The sequence below is a fragment of the Melopsittacus undulatus genome, unplaced genomic scaffold (genome assembly GCF_012275295.1).
Source record: "Melopsittacus undulatus isolate bMelUnd1 unplaced genomic scaffold, bMelUnd1.mat.Z mat_scaffold_273_arrow_ctg1, whole genome shotgun sequence".
NCBI classification, from domain to species: Eukaryota; Metazoa; Chordata; class Aves; order Psittaciformes; family Psittaculidae; genus Melopsittacus; species Melopsittacus undulatus.
In genome coordinates this window covers 21,488-42,897 of record NW_022994201.1, presented here as the reverse complement: position 1 = coordinate 42,897, position 21,410 = coordinate 21,488, and the positions used below count along the sequence as shown (strand labels likewise).

At 52.3% G+C, this 21,410-nt stretch overlaps 2 long non-coding RNA genes across 5 annotated transcripts; both read right to left on the bottom strand.

The window, feature by feature from the left end:
- Positions 1 to 363: 363 nt before the first annotated feature.
- Positions 364 to 11,114, bottom strand: LOC115946357 (uncharacterized). 4 transcript variants are annotated; one of them, XR_004550775.1, is made up of 5 exons: positions 11,079 to 11,114; positions 4,476 to 4,572; positions 3,977 to 4,101; positions 3,638 to 3,757; positions 364 to 859 (listed from the first exon to the last, which is right to left on the bottom strand). It is a non-coding gene; the product is annotated as an uncharacterized lncRNA (long non-coding RNA). The 4 variants fall into 4 exon arrangements; XR_004080450.2 differs by lacking the exon at positions 11,079 to 11,114 and adding an exon at positions 5,271 to 5,408; XR_004080451.2 differs by lacking the exon at positions 11,079 to 11,114 and adding an exon at positions 4,715 to 5,207.
- A 597-nt stretch (positions 11,115 to 11,711) lies between these two features.
- On the bottom strand, positions 11,712 to 15,394 carry LOC117438412 (uncharacterized). Its single transcript, XR_004550776.1, has 3 exons — positions 14,726 to 15,394; positions 12,610 to 12,724; positions 11,712 to 11,773 (listed from the first exon to the last, which is right to left on the bottom strand). It is a non-coding gene; the product is annotated as an uncharacterized lncRNA (long non-coding RNA).
- Positions 15,395 to 21,410: the final 6,016 nt, after the last annotated feature.

Here is a 21,410-nt window from a genome sequence, read left to right as displayed (position 1 = left end):
GAATCCCTTCTGCTGGCACTCCTCATTTGCCACAAAAGCCATTCATCAATTCTGATGGCCAAAGGTCAGAATTCCACTTGGCCTGGGACACTTGTGCATCTGTGCATAATTAACTTGATGGTAAACATTAGTTAAAGTTTTCACTGCTTCTTACACAACGATTTTGCTGGAAAAAGATTTTTCCACCTCAAGAACTGCAGCATCATTCCCTGGGACCAAGTGCAGTTTGCCTTAAACTATATGACTTAAAGACATGCAACCAAATTATGTCCTTCACATGTTATCATCACAATCCAATGGAAGATACATCTAAAAACACTTCCAAATGAACAATACACAAAATCACTTATTCTAAGCGTGTCGCAAGTTTTGGTTTGTTTTTATTTTTAACCAAGATAGAATAAAACAAAGTCCTTCTGAGAAGCAAACATGTGAAAAATGCCATGACAAAATAGACGAGATCCTTATCTTACTACGTGTGTATGAACTTATGAGCATTTCTGAATGTTACCAATACCACTGCTGCTTTACCTACACAACATAATCTAGCAAAATAAAAATACAGAACAGCTGGTATAGAAGCTGGATACAGCTGGAACATTGTGTCAACATTTTTTAATGGAATCATATTTCATGGACAAGAAAGACAGCCCCACAGAAAAAGTGCAAGTAAATCACCGGTTTCAGCTGAAACCTGCATTTCAGATGCCACTCAAGACTGAACTGTCATGCCACTTTCTGCACAGAAGAGTTAAGGAACATACGAAAAAGAAAACGTTTGTGACTCCTAGGTGGACAAGGCCTGAAATCAGTGCAGTGGTGATTGAGTTCAGCTGGAAAGGAGGTCCATCTGGAGGAGCTACAAGGAGAAGAAAAAGGCAGAGGTAAGGTCTGGTTACAATCTGGCAGCAGTGCCAAACACTTCTGTCTCTCCATTACCACAACCTATATACAGAAGAATTACAAAGAAGGGACTAAAACTGTACTTCACAATGAGCACCTGTCTACTTGGATAAAGCTTACCTGCGTATACACTGAAAATAGTTATTAGTTCTTTAAATATTCATGATACTGGGGGATAGAGTAAGGATACTTATAAGACATCTCATATTCTACTGACTGACCTTGATCTATGCCATTTAAGGCAAGACTGTTGTTGTCCAAGAACTGTCAAGACAGGGTATAAGGATCTGTGGCCTAATCAAGTTAATGAAAAGATTTCTTCCCTGATGATCACTACTCATATCTCAATTCAAAGTGTATATAAACCCTTAGCAAACATATCTAGCACCATATATCTGAGATACTTCAAGTTTATCCATATACCTCCACAGAAGACTTTTAAGCATATTTATCAGTTCTCAGAAGAGGTAACATATTTTACTATCTAGCACAGCTCAACAGGCTATGAACCAGCCCCTGGATACTGGAACACACACACACAAACATAGCCTGTACCACCTTTTCCAACAGGAAGGAAAAAAAGCACCAATATGCATTTATCTAAGAGCCTTGTTTGCCATTGCCAGTGATGGAGAGTGAGATGAAACAATTCAGCTTCTCCATGGGAAACCAGACTGCTCCTCCCAGAAACAGCCACCTGCCCTCAGTATCATCAAGGATGACGGGAAGGAAAGGCAGCAGCCATTAACACAGCAAGCAGTGTGCAGCAAATTAATGATCTGGAGTTTATTATTTTAATGATATCCATGGGTAGGAACACACCATGGAGCAGCTCATTACAGGGAGAACATTGTTTCTATGCCCGGAAAGAAAAGTAGCTGCTTTTATGTGGTTTAAGTTGAGAAAAAAAGGGAATAAATAGTAATGGAGTTTACAGGACAGGATAGGTTGCTTGCTTGTGCCACTCAGTCCTGTCACGTACAAGTGAAAGGTGGAACGGCCCAATGGACCATCTGGTTACCTTGACTGTCTTAGTCATCAGCTACTCCTTGTTACCAGCAGAGAACAGTAACAGACTGAAACTAGTCCTCCAAGTGCCCAAAGAAGTAGCAACCTAAAACTTAAAAGACCTGATCTCCCTCACAGCCTACTTCCTTCACTACCCTAGCAGACCACAAGTTGCAACCAAGCTTCTCCATAGGTTCTTCGTATGGTTAAATGCTAGGAAAACAGGAGCTGAAGCACAGCTTCTCTGAGTTTGAGCCCTGAACTGCACCATAATACCCAGTCTGCTGCTCCACTTCTGCATGAGATGAGCGAATTTTACTGTTAAAGTCTGGTGTTCTGTCTGGCAATTGCAATGTCCGCTCACCCTCACATGTCACAGCAGTAGATTTTCATTTCAAATCCATCACAGGGATTACAAATTCCTATGTTTGTGGGGCTGTGTATACAAATTAAACTGAGCCAGTTTCACCCAGATTCACCAATTGACTTCTCTACAGCATGTCAGCACTGACTCCCTCAACTGACCAAAAAAAAAAAACCCCAAAAAAAGAAAAACATTCCAGCAAGTGCATAGAGCTCAATCAAAGCAGGTCATCTGCTCAGTTCTGATTCACTCATAAACCCTCTTTCATGTTTCTTCAAATCTGGTTAACTTCCCACATTATTAATTGCTGGTTGGCACCTCATCTACATAAAATAAAAATGGGATGCATTATATTCTACAAATACCTCTGCCTACCTGTTCCCCTCCTTGCAACACAAAAGCCAGCAGTCCTAGCTTTATTTTCCAAACACATCAGGGGGAAGGCAAACACATGTAGGGGAAGGCAAAAACCCAAACCAGGTTCTTATCTCACTGCCAATGGAAAAGGTGGTACCTTCAAAGGTCACCCAGGCTGTCTGATGACATTTTGTAGCACCCCATGGAGCTGTTCCCCGTGTCACAACACAACCAAAACCACAGACAGAGGCAATGGGCAGGAAAAGAAACACAGGGCAGGAAAGTTCATTTAAACATTAAGAGAAAAGGTTTACTCTCAAACAAACCAATCACCAGAACACGTTGCCCAAAGAACTTGTAGAGATCTTGGAGATGTTCAGAGAGGACAAGGCACCAGAGGCTGAGCAAGGGCTTGGAGTAAACAGCAGGAAATCCCTTCCAACCTCACCCACTCTGTACTATCCATCCTAACACCAATGGCTCCCAAAGGGCCACCAGCAGTATCCAACCTGACCCCTGTAAGACCCAAACCGACACTGACACCACCCAACCTAAGGCTTCCCTTATACAAACTAACACCTATGCCTGCCAAATTTTCCTTCCACCACAAGCGTTCAAGTCCCAGTAAAGGTTAACAAAGCCCTTTACACCTCCCATTATATTCCCAGTACGCTGGTGTGCTTCTTCAGAAGCCTTTCCAGCCAATAAAACAGGCCCAAACTAATAATACTTGTTATTTAGACAGAGCCACTATTGCTTGGTATCTCTTCCAAACAGACTTCAGCAGGACCATAAGGAACAACATCTTCTCCAGAGAGATTTGAGTCTGATCTAAATGTAGGTATTTTTTACAGACAGACACGCTTCAGATGCCTCATCTGTATCTATATACAAAGCTAACCCCAAATGTCTCAGTTGCTTTTGGGTAATACACAATGGTAACTTGGAAGCAAAACACTTTGGCAGGCTGCATACCGTGTACAAAAGCACACTGGTATTACTCACCGTCAGATGACAGAGTTCCTGGTACGCAGGGAGAAGACGGAAGGCATCCCAAGCAGTCTTCCTAGTATGTCCCCTGGTCTCACCCTGGATGATCGCACGCAGACGAGAGCAGCAACGAGGCTGAGGGAAAACAAAGGAGAATTGACAACATCAGCCCAGCAAAAGCATGACTGCGGGGCTCTGAGCCTATCGGCTCATACAACCCAGCATCATTAAAGCTCTTCGAAACAGCGGGAAGTGCCAAAAAGAAGCAACCAATTTGGGGAAGGGGCTGGAACCCTGAAAAATGGCTTTAGACTTTTCTGTTTCCCCCTCTTTTCCTTTGAGCCCTTTACTTACTGTCCATGCAGGACCCGTGTCGCCCGCACGCTCTGTTCCCTGCAGCACAGAATGCCCCATGCCCGGGGAGCTGACTCAGACCCGAGGCTGAGGAGGACTCTTTGGTGCTTACGGGTGGGAGCTGCCTTTCAAAGGAACAGAGAAGAGAATAAATAAAACCGGCAAACTGGGAAGCGCAGGGAAGCAGGGGAGAATTGCTGTTGTTCCTGGCTTATAGATAGGAAAACTGAGGCATGGACGGCTGAAATCTGTCCGGAAAAGCTGTCGCTGGCCATCCCCTACCCAGGCTTGCTCGGCATACTGGTGGCACCGCTCCGGGTGCCTCCGTGTGTAGGGGATGCCCAGCACCAGCTTTCGGTAGCGGCTCCCCAACTGTGGGAGCCGGGCTGGACGCTCGCGCTCCGTGTGCTGTGACTGACAAGTATAATAAAATTATAACAATATAAATATAACAGCCCTGAAAAGAAAGCCGTACAGAGACACTTGTTAATGCACTCACTGGGAAGCCTTGAGAGGTCCTGATGCTCCGCACTCAGCTGATTCCATTACGGCAAACATCCCAGCACAACAGCACAAAACGCCGCAAGACTCCAAAGCTACAAAACACAAAGCACAGCACAGAGAACTCAACCCGCTGAAGCCCGAGAGCTGAATGAGCCTCTCCCGGCAACACTGCGCCTTTATACCCCAGGCAGCAGCCACAACTCCTCCCTCAATGATCTGGGGGCAAAGCAGCACCTGGGGTAAAAGAGGTAGGATGAGCAGTGCTTTCCGTTTTGGCTGATGGCTGCAGCCCAGGAGGAGATCCAGGGAGAAAAGGGCTCTTCAACAGAGCAAACCCCGGCGTGCTTTATCCAGAGAACAGCCCCATCTCTTAGAGAGAGATCCAGAGATCGGGCACCGGAGAGGCCGTGTGCAGAGCTCCCTCTGAATTTCAGGTGGCCAAGCGAGGGCAGGAGCTCTGTGTGTGCAGGTGATGCCTGCGGCGTTTGCAAAACCAAAAGCACCGCTCCGAGGAGCATTCCACGGAGGACTGAAGCCGGGCGCGGAGCAGCAGCTCCGGAGCCCGTTTCCCCTGCGGCACCGAAAAAGGGAGCGTGTGCTGCCACCGTGCGTCCGAACGGCGGTACTGCAGGTGGTGGAGGTGGGGGGGGCGGAGCGGCTCCGGAAGCCGCTCGCTGCTGCCGTCATGTGTCGGTGAAGACGGGAGGGGGGGGCCGCTCTGTCGAAAATTCAGCATTGAAATGGGGGGCGACGGGGGAGAAAGCGGCTGGGGGCCGCTGTCCGGTACTACCGTGTGTCCTTCGGGCGGCAATCAGCGGCAAACCGGGTCGGGAAAGCGGAGGTGCAGCGCCGAGAGACGACTGGTGCTGCCATCATGTGGCCAAAGTTCGGTACTGCACACGGTGAAGAAAAGCGACTGCGCGGGTGGAGCCTCAGCCAATCAGAGGAGTGGGGGGGCGATGACCGAAGGGGCGTGGCTACGAGCGGGTGACGTGCGCATCAGCCAATCAGAGGAGGGGGGGCGGAGCCGGAGAGGGGCGTGGCTACGAAAGGGTCACGTGCGCAGCAGCCAATCACAGGAGTGGGGGGGCGCCGCCGGCGCCGGGCGGGACTAAGCGTGATTGACAACCGCCGCAGCCAATCAGAGGCGTGGGGGGGCGCCGTCGGCGCCGGGCGGGACTAAGCGTGATTGACAACCGCCGCAGCCAATCAGAGCAGTGATCCGGCGCCGCCGGAGCCGGGCGGGACTAGGCGTGACTGACAAGCGCCGCAGCCAATCAGAGGAGTGGGGGGGCCAGTGTAGAAGCCGAACGGAAGCGGGGCGGGACTAAGAGTGACTGACAGGCGTCTCAGCCAGTCGGGGTGCGGGTTGTGCCGCCGAACCGGGCCCGGACCGTACCGTACCGAGCCGAGGCGAATCATGAGGGTAACGGGACTCGGCGGAGGCAAACGGGGGGGGCAATGGCAGCTGTCGGCTCCCCTGGGACCCCATGGAAGCCACTCCGGTCCCTCCGGGCGGCTCCGTCCCCCTCAGGCGGCTTCGGCTGCGCTCGGTTCCCTTCGGGCGGCTCCGTCCCCCTCAGGCGGCTTCGGCTCCGCTCGGTTCTCTTCGGCCGGTTCCGCCGCTTCGGGAGGGTTCGGCTTCGCCTCAGCCAATCAGAGGAGTGGGGGGGCGGTGTCGGAGAGGGGCGTGGCTAGGAGCGGGTGACGTGCTCATCAGCCAATCAGAAGAGTGGGGGGGCGGAGCCGGCGAGGGGCGTGGCTACGAGCGGGTGACGTACTCATCAGCCAATCCGAGGAGGGGGGGGCGGAGCCGGCGAGGGGCGTGGCTAGGAGCGGGTCACGTGCGCATCAGCCAATCAGAGGAGAGGGGGGGCGGAGCCGGAGAGGGGCGTGGCTAGGAGCGGGTCACGTGCGCATCAGCCAATCAGAGGAGAGGGGGGGCGGAGCCGGAGAGGGGCGTGGCTAGGAGCGGGTCACGTGCGCATCAGCCAATCAGAGGAGTGGGGGGCGGAGCCGGCGCCGGGCGGGACTAAGCGTGATTGACAACCGCCGCAGCCAATCAGAGGCGTGGGGGGGCGCCGTGGGCGCCGGGCGGGACTAAGCGTGATTGACAACCGCCGCAGCCAATCAGAGGCGTGGGGGGGCGCCGTCGGCGCCGGGCGGGACTAAGCGTGATTGACAAGCGCCGCAGCCAATCAGAGGCGTGGGGGGGCGCCGTCGGCGCCGGGCGGGACTAAGCGTGATTGACAACCGCCGCAGCCAATCAGAGGAGTGGGGGGGCGCCGCCGGCGCCGGGCGGGACTAAGCGTGATTGACAACCGCCGCAGCCAATCAGAGCAGTGATCCGGCGCCGCCGGAGCCGGGCGGGACTAGGCGTGACTGACAAGCGCCGCAGCCAATCAGAGGAGTGGGGGGGCCAGTGTAGAAGCCGAACGGAAGCGGGGCGGGAGTAAGAGTGACTGACAGGCGTCTCAGCCAGTCGGGGTGCGGGTTGTGCCGCCGAACCGGGCCCGGACCGTACCGTACCGAACCGAGGCGAATCATGGGGGTAACGGGACTCGGCGGAGGCAAACGGGGGGGGCAATGGCAGCTGTCGGCTCCCCTGGGACCCCATGGAAGCCACTCCGGTCCCTCCGGGCGGCTCCGTCCCCCTCAGGCGGCTTCGGCTGCGCTCGGTTCCCTTCGGGCGGCTCCGTCCCCCTCAGGCGGCTTCGGCTCCGCTCGGTTCTCTTCGGCCGGTTCCGCCGCTTCGGGAGGGTTCGGCTTCGCCTCAGCCAATCAGAGGAGTGGGGGGGCGGTGTCGGAGAGGGGCGTGGCTAGGAGCGGGTGACGTGCTCATCAGCCAATCAGAAGAGTGGGGGGGCGGAGCCGGCGAGGGGCGTGGCTACGAGCGGGTGACGTACTCATCAGCCAATCAGAGGAGGGGGGGGCGGAGCCGGCGAGGGGCGTGGCTAGGAGCGGGTCACGTGCGCATCAGCCAATCAGAGGAGAGGGGGGGCGGAGCCGGAGAGGGGCGTGGCTAGGAGCGGGTCACGTGCGCATCAGCCAATCAGAGGAGTGGGGGGGCGCCCTGGGCGCCGGGCGGGACTAAGCGTGATTGACAACCGCCGCAGCCAATCAGAGGAGTGGGGGGGCGCCGCCGGCGCCGGGCGGGACTAAGCGTGATTGACAACCGCCGCAGCCAATCAGAGGCGTGGGGGGGCGCCGTCGGCGCCGGGCGGGACTAAGCGTGATTGACAACCGCCGCAGCCAATCAGAGCAGTGGGGGGGCGCCGCCGGCGCCGGGCGGGACTAAGCGTGATTGACAACCGCCGCAGCCAATCAGAGCAGTGATCCCGCGCCGCCGGAGCCGGGCGGGACTAGGCGTGACTGACAAGCGCCGCAGCCAATCAGAGGAGTGGGGGGGCCAGTGTAGAAGCCGTACGGAAGCGGGGCGGGAGTAAGAGTGACTGACAGGCGTCTCAGCCAGTCGGGGTGCGGCTTGTGCCGCCGAACCGGGCCCGGACCGTACCGTACCGAGCCGAGGCGAATCATGGGGGTAACGGGACTCGGCGGAGGCAAACGGGGGGGGCAATGGCAGCTGTCGGCTCCCCTGGGACCCCGTGGCAGCCACTCCGGTCCCTCCGGGCGGTTCCGTCCCCCTCAGGCGGCTTCGGCTGCGCTCGGTTCCCTTCGGGCGGCTCCGTCCCCTTCAGGCGGCTTCGGCTCCGCTCGGTTCTCTTCGGCCGGTTCCGCCGCTTCGGGAGGGTTCGGCTTCGCCTCAGCCAATCAGAGGAGTGGGGGGGCGGTGTCGGAGAGGGGCGTGGCTAGGAGCGGGTGACGTGCTCATCAGCCAATCAGAAGAGTGGGGGGGCGGAGCCGGCGAGGGGCGTGGCTACGAGCGGGTGACGTACTCATCAGCCAATCAGAGGAGGGGGGGGCGGAGCCGGCGAGGGGCGTGGCTAGGAGCGGGTCACGTGCGCATCAGCCAATCAGAGGAGAGGGGGGGCGGAGCCGGAGAGGGGCGTGGCTAGGAGCGGGTCACGTGCGCATCAGCCAATCAGAGGAGAGGGGGGCGGAGCCGGAGAGGGGCGTGGCTAGGAGCGGGTCACGTGCGCATCAGCCAATCAGAGGAGTGGGGGGCGGAGCCGGCGCCGGGCGGGACTAAGCGTGATTGACAACCGCCGCAGCCAATCAGAGGCGTGGGGGGGCGCCGTGGGCGCCGGGCGGGACTAAGCGTGATTGACAACCGCCGCAGCCAATCAGAGGCGTGGGGGGGCGCCGTCGGCGCCGGGCGGGACTAAGCGTGATTGACAAGCGCCGCAGCCAATCAGAGGCGTGGGGGGGCGCCGTCGGCGCCGGGCGGGACTAAGCGTGATTGACAACCGCCGCAGCCAATCAGAGGAGTGGGGGGGCGCCGCCGGCGCCGGGCGGGACTAAGCGTGATTGACAACCGCCGCAGCCAATCAGAGCAGTGATCCCGCGCCGCCGGAGCCGGGCGGGACTAGGCGTGACTGACAAGCGCCGCAGCCAATCAGAGGAGTGGGGGGGCCAGTGTAGAAGCCGAACGGAAGCGGGGCGGGAGTAAGAGTGACTGACAGGCGTCTCAGCCAGTCGGGGTGCGGGTTGTGCCGCCGAACCGGGCCCGGACCGTACCGTACCGAACCGAGGCGAATCATGGGGGTAACGGGACTCGGCGGAGGCAAACGGGGTGGGCAATAGCAGCTGTCGGCTCCCCTGGGACCCCATGGAAGCCACTCCGGTCCCTCCGGGGGGCTCCGTCCCCCTCAGGCGGCTTCGGCTCCGCTCGGTTCCTTTCGGGCGGCTCCGTCCCCCTCAGGCGGCTTCGGCTCCGCTCGGTTCTCTTCGGCCGGTTCCGCCGCTTCGGGAGGGTTCGGCTTCGCCTCAGCCAATCAGAGGAGTGGGGGGGCGGTGTCGGAGAGGGGCGTGGCTAGGAGCGGGTGACGTGCTCATCAGCCAATCAGAAGAGTGGGGGGGCGGAGCCGGCGAGGGGCGTGGCTACGAGCGGGTGACGTACTCATCAGCCAATCAGAGGAGGGGGGGCGGAGCCGGCGAGGGGCGTGGCTAGGAGCGGGTCACGTGCGCATCAGCCAATCAGAGGAGAGGGGGGGCGGAGCCGGAGAGGGGCGTGGCTAGGAGCGGGTCACGTGCGCATCAGCCAATCAGAGGAGTGGGGGGCGGAGCCGGCGCCGGGCGGGACTAAGCGTGATTGACAACCGCCGCAGCCAATCAGAGCAGTGATCCCGCGCCGCCGGAGCCGGGCGGGACTAGGCGTGACTGACAAGCGCCGCAGCCAATCAGAGGAGTGGGGGGGCCAGTGTAGAAGCCGAACGGAAGCGGGGCGGGAGTAAGAGTGACTGACAGGCGTCTCAGCCAGTCGGGGTGCGGGTTGTGCCGCCGAACCGGGCCCGGACCGTACCGTACCGAGCCGAGGCGAATCATGGGGGTAACGGGACTCGGCGGAGGCAAACGGGGGGGGCAATGGCAGCTGTCGGCTCCCCTGGGACCCCGTGGCAGCCACTCCGGTCCCTCCGGGCGGTTCCGTCCCCCTCAGGCGGCTTCGGCTGCGCTCGGTTCCCTTCGGGCGGCTCCGTCCCCCTCAGGCGGCTTCGGCTGCGCTCGGCTCCCTTCGGGCGGCTCCGTCCCCTTCAGGCGGCTTCGGCTCCGCTCGGTTCTCTTCGGCCGGTTCCGCCGCTTCGGGAGGGTTCGGCTTCGCCTCAGCCAATCAGAGGAGTGGGGGGGCGGTGTCGGAGAGGGGCGTGGCTAGGAGCGGGTGACGTGCTCATCAGCCAATCAGAAGAGGGGGGGGGGCGGAGCCGGCGAGGGGCGTGGCTACGAGCGGGTGACGTGCTCATCAGCCAATCAGAGGGGGGGGGCGGAGCCGGAGAGGGGCGTGGCTAGGAGCGGGTCACGTGCGCATCAGCCAATCAGAGGAGAGGGGGGCGGAGCCGGAGAGGGGCGTGGCTAGGAGCGGGTCACGTGCGCATCAGCCAATCAGAGGAGTGGGGGGCGGAGCCGGCGCCGGGCGGGACTAAGCGTGATTGACAACCGCCGCAGCCAATCAGAGGCGTGGGGGGGCGCCGTCGGCGCCGGGCGGGACTAAGCGTGATTGACAACCGCTGCAGCCAATCAGAGGCGTGGGGGGGCGCCGTCGGCGCCGGGCGGGACTAAACGTGATTGACAACTGCCGCAGCCAATCAGAGGAGTGGGGGGGCGCCGCCGGCGCCGGGCGGGACTAAGCGTGATTGACAACCGCCGCAGCCAATCAGAGGCGTGGGGGGTGGAGCCGGCGCCGGGCGGGACTAAGCGTGATTGACAACCGCCGCAGCCAATCAGAGGCGTGGGGGGGCGCCGTCGGCGCCGGGCGGGACTAAGCGTGATTGACAACCGCCGCAGCCAATCAGAGCAGTGATCCGGCGCCGCCGGAGCCGGGCGGGACTAGGCGTGACTGACAAGCGCCGCAGCCAATCAGAGGAGTGGGGGGGCCAGTGTAGAAGCCGAACGGAAGCGGGGCGGGAGTAAGAGTGACTGACAGGCGTCTCAGCCAGTCGGGGTGCGGGTTGTGCCGCCGAACCGGGCCCGGACCGTACCGTACCGAGCCGAGGCGAATCATGGGGGTAACGGGACTCGGCGGAGGCAAACGGGGGGGGCAATGGCAGCTGTCGGCTCCCCTGGGACCCCATGGAAGCTACTCCGGTCCCTCCGGGCGGCTCCGTCCCCCTCAGGCGGCTTCGGCTGCGCTCGGTTCCCTTCGGGCGGCTCCGGCCTCTTGGCGTGCAGTTCGTAGTTTTGGCCACAGGAGGGCAGCACCTCCCTTTGCTCTGAGCCACCCCTTTGCTTCCCCTCCCGCATCTCCGGCACCTGCAGTACCGAGCTTTGGACACAGGATGGCAGCAGCGAGCAGTGCCCCGAGCTACGCCGTGCCCCCCCCACCTCCAGCACCTGCAGTACCGACGCTTGGACACGAGGTGGCAGCACACGCTGCAGAAGCAACGGCCTGAGAGCAACGGCGGCTCCCCTCCCCGTTGACAGCCTCCGGGGACCCCAGCTGCTGAGTGGGGACAGTTTGCAATATTGGGGCTGGGGCAAAGTTGCTCAGGGAACTTCTATTCGAGATTCTTTCAGACTTTTATTGCTTTGTGTTTGCTTTGTGGGGATTTATAATCACATTCTTCTCTTTTGCTTTTTATTTTCTTTACACATTTTATTTATTTCCTTTTTCATTCATGTTTTTTCCAGCTGTCCTTGTCTTTTAGTCTCTTTCAGTAACTATTTTTAGGCGTCCCATACCTAAAATGAGATAAGAAATGGGCAAACATGGGTTAGAAAATGAAAAAAATGGTTCAAAACACCTTACAAATGGTCCAAAGTGGAACACAAGTGGCCCAAAATGGATTAAAACAATCAAGAAATGGGTAAAAATGGGTTAGAAGTGGGCAAAAATGGCCTACAATGCGGAAGATGTGGATAAATATGGGACAGAAACAGCCACAGACAGGTCAGAAATAGCCCCCAAAAAAGCTTTAAAGGGGTTAGAAATGGGAAAGATGGGTTAGAAATTGCCAAAAACGGCTTAAAACTGGTAAGAAATGGGCAAAACTGGGATAGAAATGGCCATGAATTGTTTTGAAATAGACTAAAATGGCTTAAAATAGGGTAGAAATGGGGAAAAATGGCTTAAACCAGGCTCAGAAATGGGCAAAAATGTGTTTGAAGTGGCAAAAAAAAATGGTTAGAAGAAAAAATAGTTTAGAAATGGACAAAATGGCTTAAACCAGGTTAGAATTGGACATATAAGGGTTGCAAATGGCTAAAAATGGGTTTAAATCTAGTTAGAAGTGGCCACAATTGTGTTAGAAATCGTCAAAAAAGGCTTAAAGCTGCTGACAAATGGGAAAAAATGGGTTAGAGAAATAAAAAAGTGGCTTAAACAGAGTGAGAAAAGGGCCAAAAAAAGAGGGAAATTTTAAGAAATGGCTTTAAAAGGGTTAGAAGTGACCAAACACGGGTTAGAAATGGCAGAAAGAATTTAGAAATAGCAAATAAAACAGTTTAGAAGTGGGCATAAATGAGTTAGAAACAGCCATGTTACGGCATCTTCTTGGAATCAGGGGCTAAGTACACACCTCTGTCCCTGCAAGTGCTGCCCGGGGCTGCCAGGAAAGCCGATCTGTGCAATAGGCTGTGTGTGTTCTGGTCTGTGAGCCCACCATCAGCTACGGTACAGGTGAAGTCTTGTCACTGGAAAATGTTGAGCAGATAATACCCTTTAGTGAGCTAGAAAGCGGCACTAACGCTGCCTGCCTGGCAGGCTAGGAAAGGCAGATACATTTGGGGTTATGCACACGAAAGCTCTACGTCCTGCCGTGGTTCCAATGTCATTGCTCTTAGAGGTAAATGGAAAAGCAGCCTCAGGCCTCCTGCTGGGCTCAGGGATCCATCAGCTGCACCTGAGCAGCTTTGCCTGCAGGATGTGATACTTGCTATGCTGGTAAGTGACCAGTTCAAATAGGTTGAAATCAAGGTGCATTTGCCCAGAGCTGGGTGTTACTCGCACTGGTACTGGTACTTGTGGCAGCAAACATTTACCGTGACCCACCTGCTGAACAGAGCTCAGTACTGCAAATAATAAGCCAGTTTCCCCTCCCTGGCTGCATTAAAACAGGCTCCTCCAGATGAATTTAACCTCATGTCAGTGAAGCACTTTAGCTCAAGGTGCCAAAGACAAGCTTCGGCATGGGCACAATGCCACCAGACACACCAAAGAGCGTGAGGACGGGAAGCCCTTCCCTAAGAAAGAAGGGTAACTGTGGCCTTGGGCTTCTAAAGAGACCCTCAGCAGCTGTAGGGAAATGCCTGCATTCCCTGGGGTTCTAATCATATGAGCACAGGATGGTTTTGGTTGGAAGGAACCTTTAAAGGTCATCTGGTCTAACCTCCCCTGCCATGAGCAGGGACATCTTCAACTCCATCAGGGTGCTCAGAACCACATCCAGCCTGGCCTTGAATGTCCCCAGGGATGGGGCATCCACCACCTCTCTGGCCAACCTCTGCCAGTGCTTTACCACCCTCATTACAGAAAAATACTGGGGCTGACCTGTTCCTGGTTCTCCCTCCCTCCCTCCAGGCCTTGCCTTCTCCTCAGCAGTGCAGGTCCTAATTCAACAAAGACAACACCAAGGGCTGCAAACTCTGCTGGCAGTACCCAAATGTCAAGAGGAAACCGGGGACCTGCATTGTCACAACATCCAACAGGATGATTAGAAAAACACTGGTAATTCCCCATAGCCATAGAGCTGCTGCAAAACAGCCTGCAAGCAAAGCAATTGCTGTTTAAGCAAAAAGCAGCGCAATGGTCTCCGAGCAGGAAAGCAAACCAAGCTGAGATTTCCTGGGACAATGTTTTCAATTACGTGAATGTAATTGACTGGAAGGGAAAAAACTTCTTGAATTAAGCACGTAAACAAGGTGAACAAAATAATTTCTTCCTTGTTCAAGCAGAGGATGTGGTTTTGCTCTCATTTACTGGCCCCAGGTAGGAGAATCTACATCTGTCCAGCTGTTAAAGTGTCACTCTGCATTATGCCAATGTAAGAGGAAACAAAGTCCTGCATCCACATCTTCAGCCCCAGCTCAAGAGGGACGTGGAGCTGCTCAAGCGAGCCAGAGGAAACCATGGAGCTGCTGCGAGGGCTGGAGCAGCTATGCTCTGGAGCCAGGCTGAGAGAGCTGGGCTGGGGCAGCCTGGACAAGAGAAGGCTCCTGAAGGGGAGACCTGAGAGCAGCTCCAGTGCCTAAAGGGGCTGCAGGAAACCTGGAGAGGGGCTTGGGACAAGGGCCTGTAGGGACAGGCCAAGGGGAATGGCTTGAACCTGCCCGAGGGGAAACTGAGCTGAGCTCTTAGGCAGAAGCTGTTCCCCGTGAGGGTGCTGAGGCGCTGGCACAGGGTGCACAGAGAAGCTGTGGCTGCCCCATCCCTGGCAGTGTTCAAGTCCAGGTTGGACACAGGGGCTTGGAGCAACCTGCTCTAGTGTGAGGTGTCCCTGCCTGCCTGTGGCAGGGGTTGGAGCTGGATGAGCTTTAAGGTCCCTTCCAACATGAACCATTCCATGATTCTGTAAAATGTAGAAATGGGGAGGATAACTACAGGCAAATTACAGACCAATCGATGAAAGCAGAGAGTAAATGGATTTCCTCTCTCGGCAAGGTCAGAGAAGCATGTGCTACGATTACCAGACATACCTCCGCTCTCTTCTCCTGCTTCCCAGTTGCAGAAACCTCTCTTTCCTTTTTGGTCTTGCAGATGAAAGAAAGAGGCTAAAAAAGTCTTCTGGAGCTCTTGAAAGGGTCTGTTCTGGCACACACAGTGTGCACATGGCTGCACGCTGCTCTGAAACAGAAGGGTTCTTGTATTTATCTAAGAACAAGAACTGGGTTTTTCTCAAAGCTCAAGAAACCACTGATGTGGGTCCACAGCATCAACGCTGATGAGGCTGATAGGCGGGTGTGCAGCCTAAAAAGAACGCATGATCAGGGTGCAGGTCACGTGTAAAACTCGCTCAAAACAGACACTCATATAGGGCATCGTGCAAGCAGGGTATTGCTGCAGCAGCCGTCCCTTGAAGAAATGGCTGGTTTTACAAACCTGTCTATCCTTACATCATCTTTATGTTCCTCCTCCTCGTACATATGAACATAAATTGTTAACAAGTTAAGCATAGATGCATAGATGGCATAGATGGCCACTAAAAACAAGAAAAAAAACCCATGTACTACTATGCCAAACCTAATACATCGGTGCTGCTCACACCAAACCATACACTGGGAGCTTCCTGCCAGCCTGTACCACTTCAGAGCTTGCAGCTTTTACCATGATATTATGATATTAACTTGAATTTTTGCACTGACTGCTAAGAACCCCGTATCCCCCCCCTATTGCCCCACACGTCATCTAGGGACTCCAGAACCCCATATCCCCCCGTATTCCCCCATACACCCCATAAGGGGTCTCCACACCCCTACAGAACACCACGGAGAGACTCCAGACCCCCAAATCCCTCCATAGACCCCCATACAGGGACTCCAAATCCCCCCACAGACCCCCATACTGGGACTTCAGACCCCCAAATCCCCCCACAGACCCCCATACTGGGACTTCAGACCCCCAAATCCCCCCAGACCCCCATGTAGGGACTCCAGACCCCCAAATACACCCATAGACCCCCATGCAGGGACTCCAGACCCCCAAATCCCCCCACAGACCCCCATGTAGGGACTCCATATCCCCAAAACCCCAGTATTGTCCTCCCATATACCCCGCCCTATGATAGGGTAGGCTAACCCCATCTAATCCAGGCTCATCTAACCCAGGCTAACTGAGGATAGGCTAATCCAGGTTAACCAAGACTAACTCAAGGTAACTCAGACTAAACTAAGTTAAGGAGGCTAGGATAATCTCACCCGTCTAATCTCACCTGTCTCTTATCTGAGCTAAATGACCCGGGATGATCCAAACCGGGTCACCCAAGCTAATCTGACCCGGGATAATCCGACCTGGGCTAATCTGACCGGGCTAATCTGACCCGGACTAATCTGACCCGGACTAACCTGACTCGAGCTAATCTGACCCCTGGGGTAATCTGACCAGGGACAAATCTGACCCAGGACAAATCTGACTAGGGTCAGTCTCCCCCCAGTCAATCTCACCCAGGTCTAATCTCACTCATCTTAATCTCACGCTGGATGGAGGCTATGCTATGCTTCCCCAGGCTAGGCCAAACCACACAGCCGTGGTAAACTAACGCAGGCTATGCTAACCCGAAGTGAGCCAAGCAGAGCTGAAGCCACCCGGGGGGGCGGGGCGGAGGGTCAGCGCCGTCCAATCCCGGGCCGCACGGCTGAGGGGCCGTTTTCCCGCCTAGAGACCGGTGGCCAATCAGCGGTGTCCTTTTGTGTGAGGGAGCGATGGCAGTGCCCGGGAAGGAGCAGACAGTGGTGAGGGCTGGAACGCAGCTTTGTTTTCTGTACGTGCACGGTTACGGAGCTCAGCAGGGTTTAGCTCGGCACGGTAAAGATCGAGACTTGCTGGACGAAGGTTAGTTCGGGCTTTGGTGGGCGGGAAGACTGTTGTGATGACGGAGGAAAGGGGTTTAAATGGGAGAGATAGTGGGGAAGGGGGGGAGAATGGCTGTTAGGGGGGACAGATGGTAGAGAAGGGGGGTGGGGGTGTGGGAATAATGGCGGTTAAAAGGGATAGATGATGAGAAAGGGGTGAAGAGTGGGATACGGGATAGAAGAACAGGGGGGAGTGGCGGGGGGGAAGACAAATTGGCGTGGTGGGGAAAAGCAGATGCCGTATTGGGGGGGACAACACATGACAAGAAATGGACCAAAAGGGCTTGGAAACTGCCAGAATGGCTTCAAAAGAGAAACAAGTGGGCATCAATAGGTTAGAAATAGCCTAAAGAAGATTACAAATAACCAAGAGCAGCTTAAAACAGGACAGAAATTACCACAAATAGAAGTAACAAAGAAACAGTTTAAAACTAGTAAGGAATGGGCAGAACAAGATGGAAAAGCCTCTCCATTGTTTACAATGTGACAAAAGAATCTAAAAAAGGTTTAGAAATGGAGAAGAGTAAGATAAAAATGACCATACAGGAGTTAAACCAAGCTAGGAAAGGGCAAGACCAGGCTAGAAATGGGTAGGAAATGGACCAAAATGGTTTGGAAACTGCCAGAATGGCTTCAGAAGAATTAGAAATGGGCATCAAGAGGTTAGAAATAGCCTGAAGCACATTAGAAATAGGCAAGAGCAGCTTAAAACAGGCCAAAAATGACCACAAATACTAAAGAAGGAGCCAAAACCAGCTTAAATCTAGTAAGGATTGGGCAGAATAAGATGGAAAAGCCTCTCCATTGTTTACAATGTGCCAAAAGAATCTAAAAAAGGTTTAGAAACGGAGAAGAGTAAGATAAAAATGACCATACAGGAGTTAAACCAAGCTAGGAAGGGGAAGACCAGGCTAGAAATGGGTAGGAAATGGACCAAAATGGTTTGGAAACTGCCAGAATGGCTTCAGAAGAATTAGAAATGGGCATCAAGAGGTTAGAAATAGCCTGAAGCACATTAGAAAAAGGCAAGAGCAGCTTAAAACAGCCCAGAAATGACCACAAATATTGAAGAAGGAGCCAAAACCAGCTTAAAACTAGTAAGGATTGGGCAGAATAAGATGGAAAAGCCTCTCCATTGTTTACAATGTGCCAAAAGAATCTAAAAAAGGTTTAGAAACGGAGAAGAGTAAAATAAAAATGACCATACAGGAGTTAAACCCAGCTAGGAAACGGCAAAACCAGGCTAGAAATGGGTAGGAAATGGACCAAAATGGTTTGGAAACTGCCAGAATGGCTTCAGAAGAATTAGAAATGGGCATCAAGAGGTTAGAAATAGCCTGAAGCACATTAGAAATAGGCAAGAGCAGCTTAAAACAGGCCAAAAATGACCACAAATACTAAAGAAGTAGCCAAAACCAGCTTAAAACTAGTAAGGAATGGGCAGAATAAGATGGAAAAGCCTCTCCATTGTTTACAATGTGCCAAAAGAATCTAAAAAAGGTTTAGAAATGCAGAACAGTAAGATAAAAATGACCATACAGGAGTTAAACCAAGCTAGGAAGGGCAAGACCAGGCTAGAAATGGGTAGGAAATGGACCAAAATGGTTTGGAAACTGCCAGAATGGCTTCAGAAGAATTAGAAATGGGCATCAAGAGGTTAGAAATAGCCTGAAGCACATTAGAAATAGGCAAGAGCAGCTTAAAACAGGCCAAAAATGACCACAAATACTAAAGAAGTAGCCAAAACCAGCTTAAAACTAGTAAGGAATGGGCAGAATAAGATGGAAAAGCCTCTCCATTGTTTACAATGTGCCAAAAGAATCTAAAAAAGGTTTAGAAATGCAGAAGAGTAAGATAAAAATGACCATACAGGAGTTAAACCAAGCTAGGAAGGGGAAGACCAGGCTAGAAATGGGTAGGAAATGAACCAAAATGGTTTGGAAACTGCCAGAATGGCTTCAGAAGAATTAGAAATGGGCATCAAGAGGTTAGAAATAGCCTGAAGCACATTAGAAAAAGGCAAGAGCAGCTTAAAACAGCCCAGAAATGACCACAAATATTGAAGAAGGAGCCAAAACCAGCTTAAAACTAGTAAGGATTGGGCAGAATAAGATGGAAAAGCCTCTCCATTGTTTACAATGTGCCAAAAGAATCTAAAAAAGGTTTAGAAACGGAGAAGAGTAAAATAAAAATGACCATACAGGAGTTAAACCAAGCTAGGAAACGGCAAAACCAGGCTAGAAATGGGTAGGAAATGGACCAAAATGGTTTGGAAACTGCCAGAATGGCTTCAGAAGAATTAGAAATGGGCATCAAGAGGTTAGAAATAGCCTGAAGCACATTAGAAATAGGCAAGAGCAGCTTAAAACAGGCCAAAAATGACCACAAATACTAAAGAAGGAGCCAAAACCAGCTTAAATCTAGTAAGGATTGGGCAGAATAAGATGGAAAAGCCTCTCCATTGTTTACAATGTGCCAAAAGAATCTAAAAAAGGTTTAGAAACGGAGAAGAGTAAGATAAAAATGACCATACAGGAGTTAAACCAAGCTAGGAAGGTCAAGACCAGGCTAGAAATGGGTAGGAAATGGACCAAAATGGTTTGGAAACTGCCAGAATGGCTTCAGAAGAATTAGAAATGGGCATCAAGAGGTTAGAAATAGCCTGAAGCACATTAGAAATAGGCAAGAGCAGCTTAAAACAGGCCAAAAATGACCACAAATACTAAAGAAGTAGCCAAAACCAGCTTAAAACTAGTAAGGAATGGGCAGAATAAGATGGAAAAGCCTCTCCATTGTTTACAATGTGCCAAAAGAATCTAAAAAAGGTTTAGAAATGCAGAAGAGTAAGATAAAAATGACCATACAGGAGTTAAACCAAGCTAGGAAGGGGAAGACCAGGCTAGAAATGGGTAGGAAATGGACCAAAATGGTTTGGAAACTGCCAGAATGGCTTCAGAAGAATTAGAAATGGGCATCAAGAGGTTAGAAATAGCCTGAAGCACATTAGAAAAAGGCAAGAGCAGCTTAAAACAGCCCAGAAATGACCACAAATATTGAAGAAGGAGCCAAAACCAGCTTAAAACTAGTAAGGATTGGGCAGAATAAGATGGAAAAGCCTCTCCATTGTTTACAATGTGCCAAAAGAATCTAAAAAAGGTTTAGAAACGGAGAAGAGTAAAATAAAAATGACCATACAGGAGTTAAACCAAGCTAGGAAACGGCAAAACCAGGCTAGAAATGGGTAGGAAATGGACCAAAATGGTTTGGAAACTGCCAGAATGGCTTCAGAAGAATTAGAAATGGGCATCAAGAGGTTAGAAATAGCCTGAAGCACATTAGAAATAGGCAAGAGCAGCTTAAAACAGGCCAAAAATGACCACAAATACTAAAGAAGGAGCCAAAACCAGCTTAAATCTAGTAAGGATTGGGCAGAATAAGATGGAAAAGCCTCTCCATTGTTTACAATGTGCCAAAAGAATCTAAAAAAGGTTTAGAAACGGAGAAGAGTAAGATAAAAATGACCATACAGGAGTTAAACCAAGCTAGGAAACGGCAAAACCAGGCTAGAAATGGGTAGGAAATGGACCAAAATGGTTTGGAAACTGCCAGAATGGCTTCAGAAGAATTAGAAATGGGCATCAAGAGGTTAGAAATAGCCTGAAGCACATTAGAAATAGGCAAGAGCAGCTTAAAACAGGCCAGAAATGACCACAAATACTAAAGAAGTAGCCAAAACCAGCTTAAAACTAGTAAGGAATGGGCAGAATAAGATGGAAAAGCCTCTCCATTGTTTACAATGTGCCAAAAGAATCTAAAAAAGGTTTAGAAACGGAGAAGAGTAAGATAAAAATGACCATACAGGAGTTAAACCAAGCTAGGAAGGGCAAGACCAGGCTAGAAATGGGTAGGAAATGGACCAAAATGGTTTGGAAACTGCCAGAATGGCTTCAGAAGAATTAGAAATGGGCATCAAGAGGTTAGAAATAGCCTGAAGCACATTAGAAATAGGCAAGAGCAGCTTAAAACAGGCCAAAAATGACCACAAATACTAAAGAAGTAGCCAAAACCAGCTTAAAACTAGTAAGGAATGGGCAGAATAAGATGGAAAAGCCTCTCCATTGTTTACAATGTGCCAAAAGAATCTAAAAAAGGTTTAGAAATGCAGAAGAGTAAGATAAAAATGACCATACAGGAGTTAAACCAAGCTAGGAAGGGGAAGACCAGGCTAGAAATGGGTAGGAAATGAACCAAAATGGTTTGGAAACTGCCAGAATGGCTTCAGAAGAATTAGAAATGGGCATCAAGAGGTTAGAAATAGCCTGAAGCACATTAGAAAAAGGCAAGAGCAGCTTAAAACAGCCCAGAAATGACCACAAATATTGAAGAAGGAGCCAAAACCAGCTTAAAACTAGTAAGGATTGGGCAGAATAAGATGGAAAAGCCTCTCCATTGTTTACAATGTGCCAAAAGAATCTAAAAAAGGTTTAGAAACGGAGAAGAGTAAAATAAAAATGACCATACAGGAGTTAAACCAAGCTAGGAAACGGCAAAACCAGGCTAGAAATGGGTAGGAAATGGACCAAAATGGTTTGGAAACTGCCAGAATGGCTTCAGAAGAATTAGAAATGGGCATCAAGAGGTTAGAAATAGCCTGAAGCACATTAGAAATAGGCAAGAGCAGCTTAAAACAGGCCAAAAATGACCACAAATACTAAAGAAGTAGCCAAAACCAGCTTAAAACTAGTAAGGAATGGGCAGAATAAGATGGAAAAGCCTCTCCATTGTTTACAATGTGCCAAAAGAATCTAAAAAA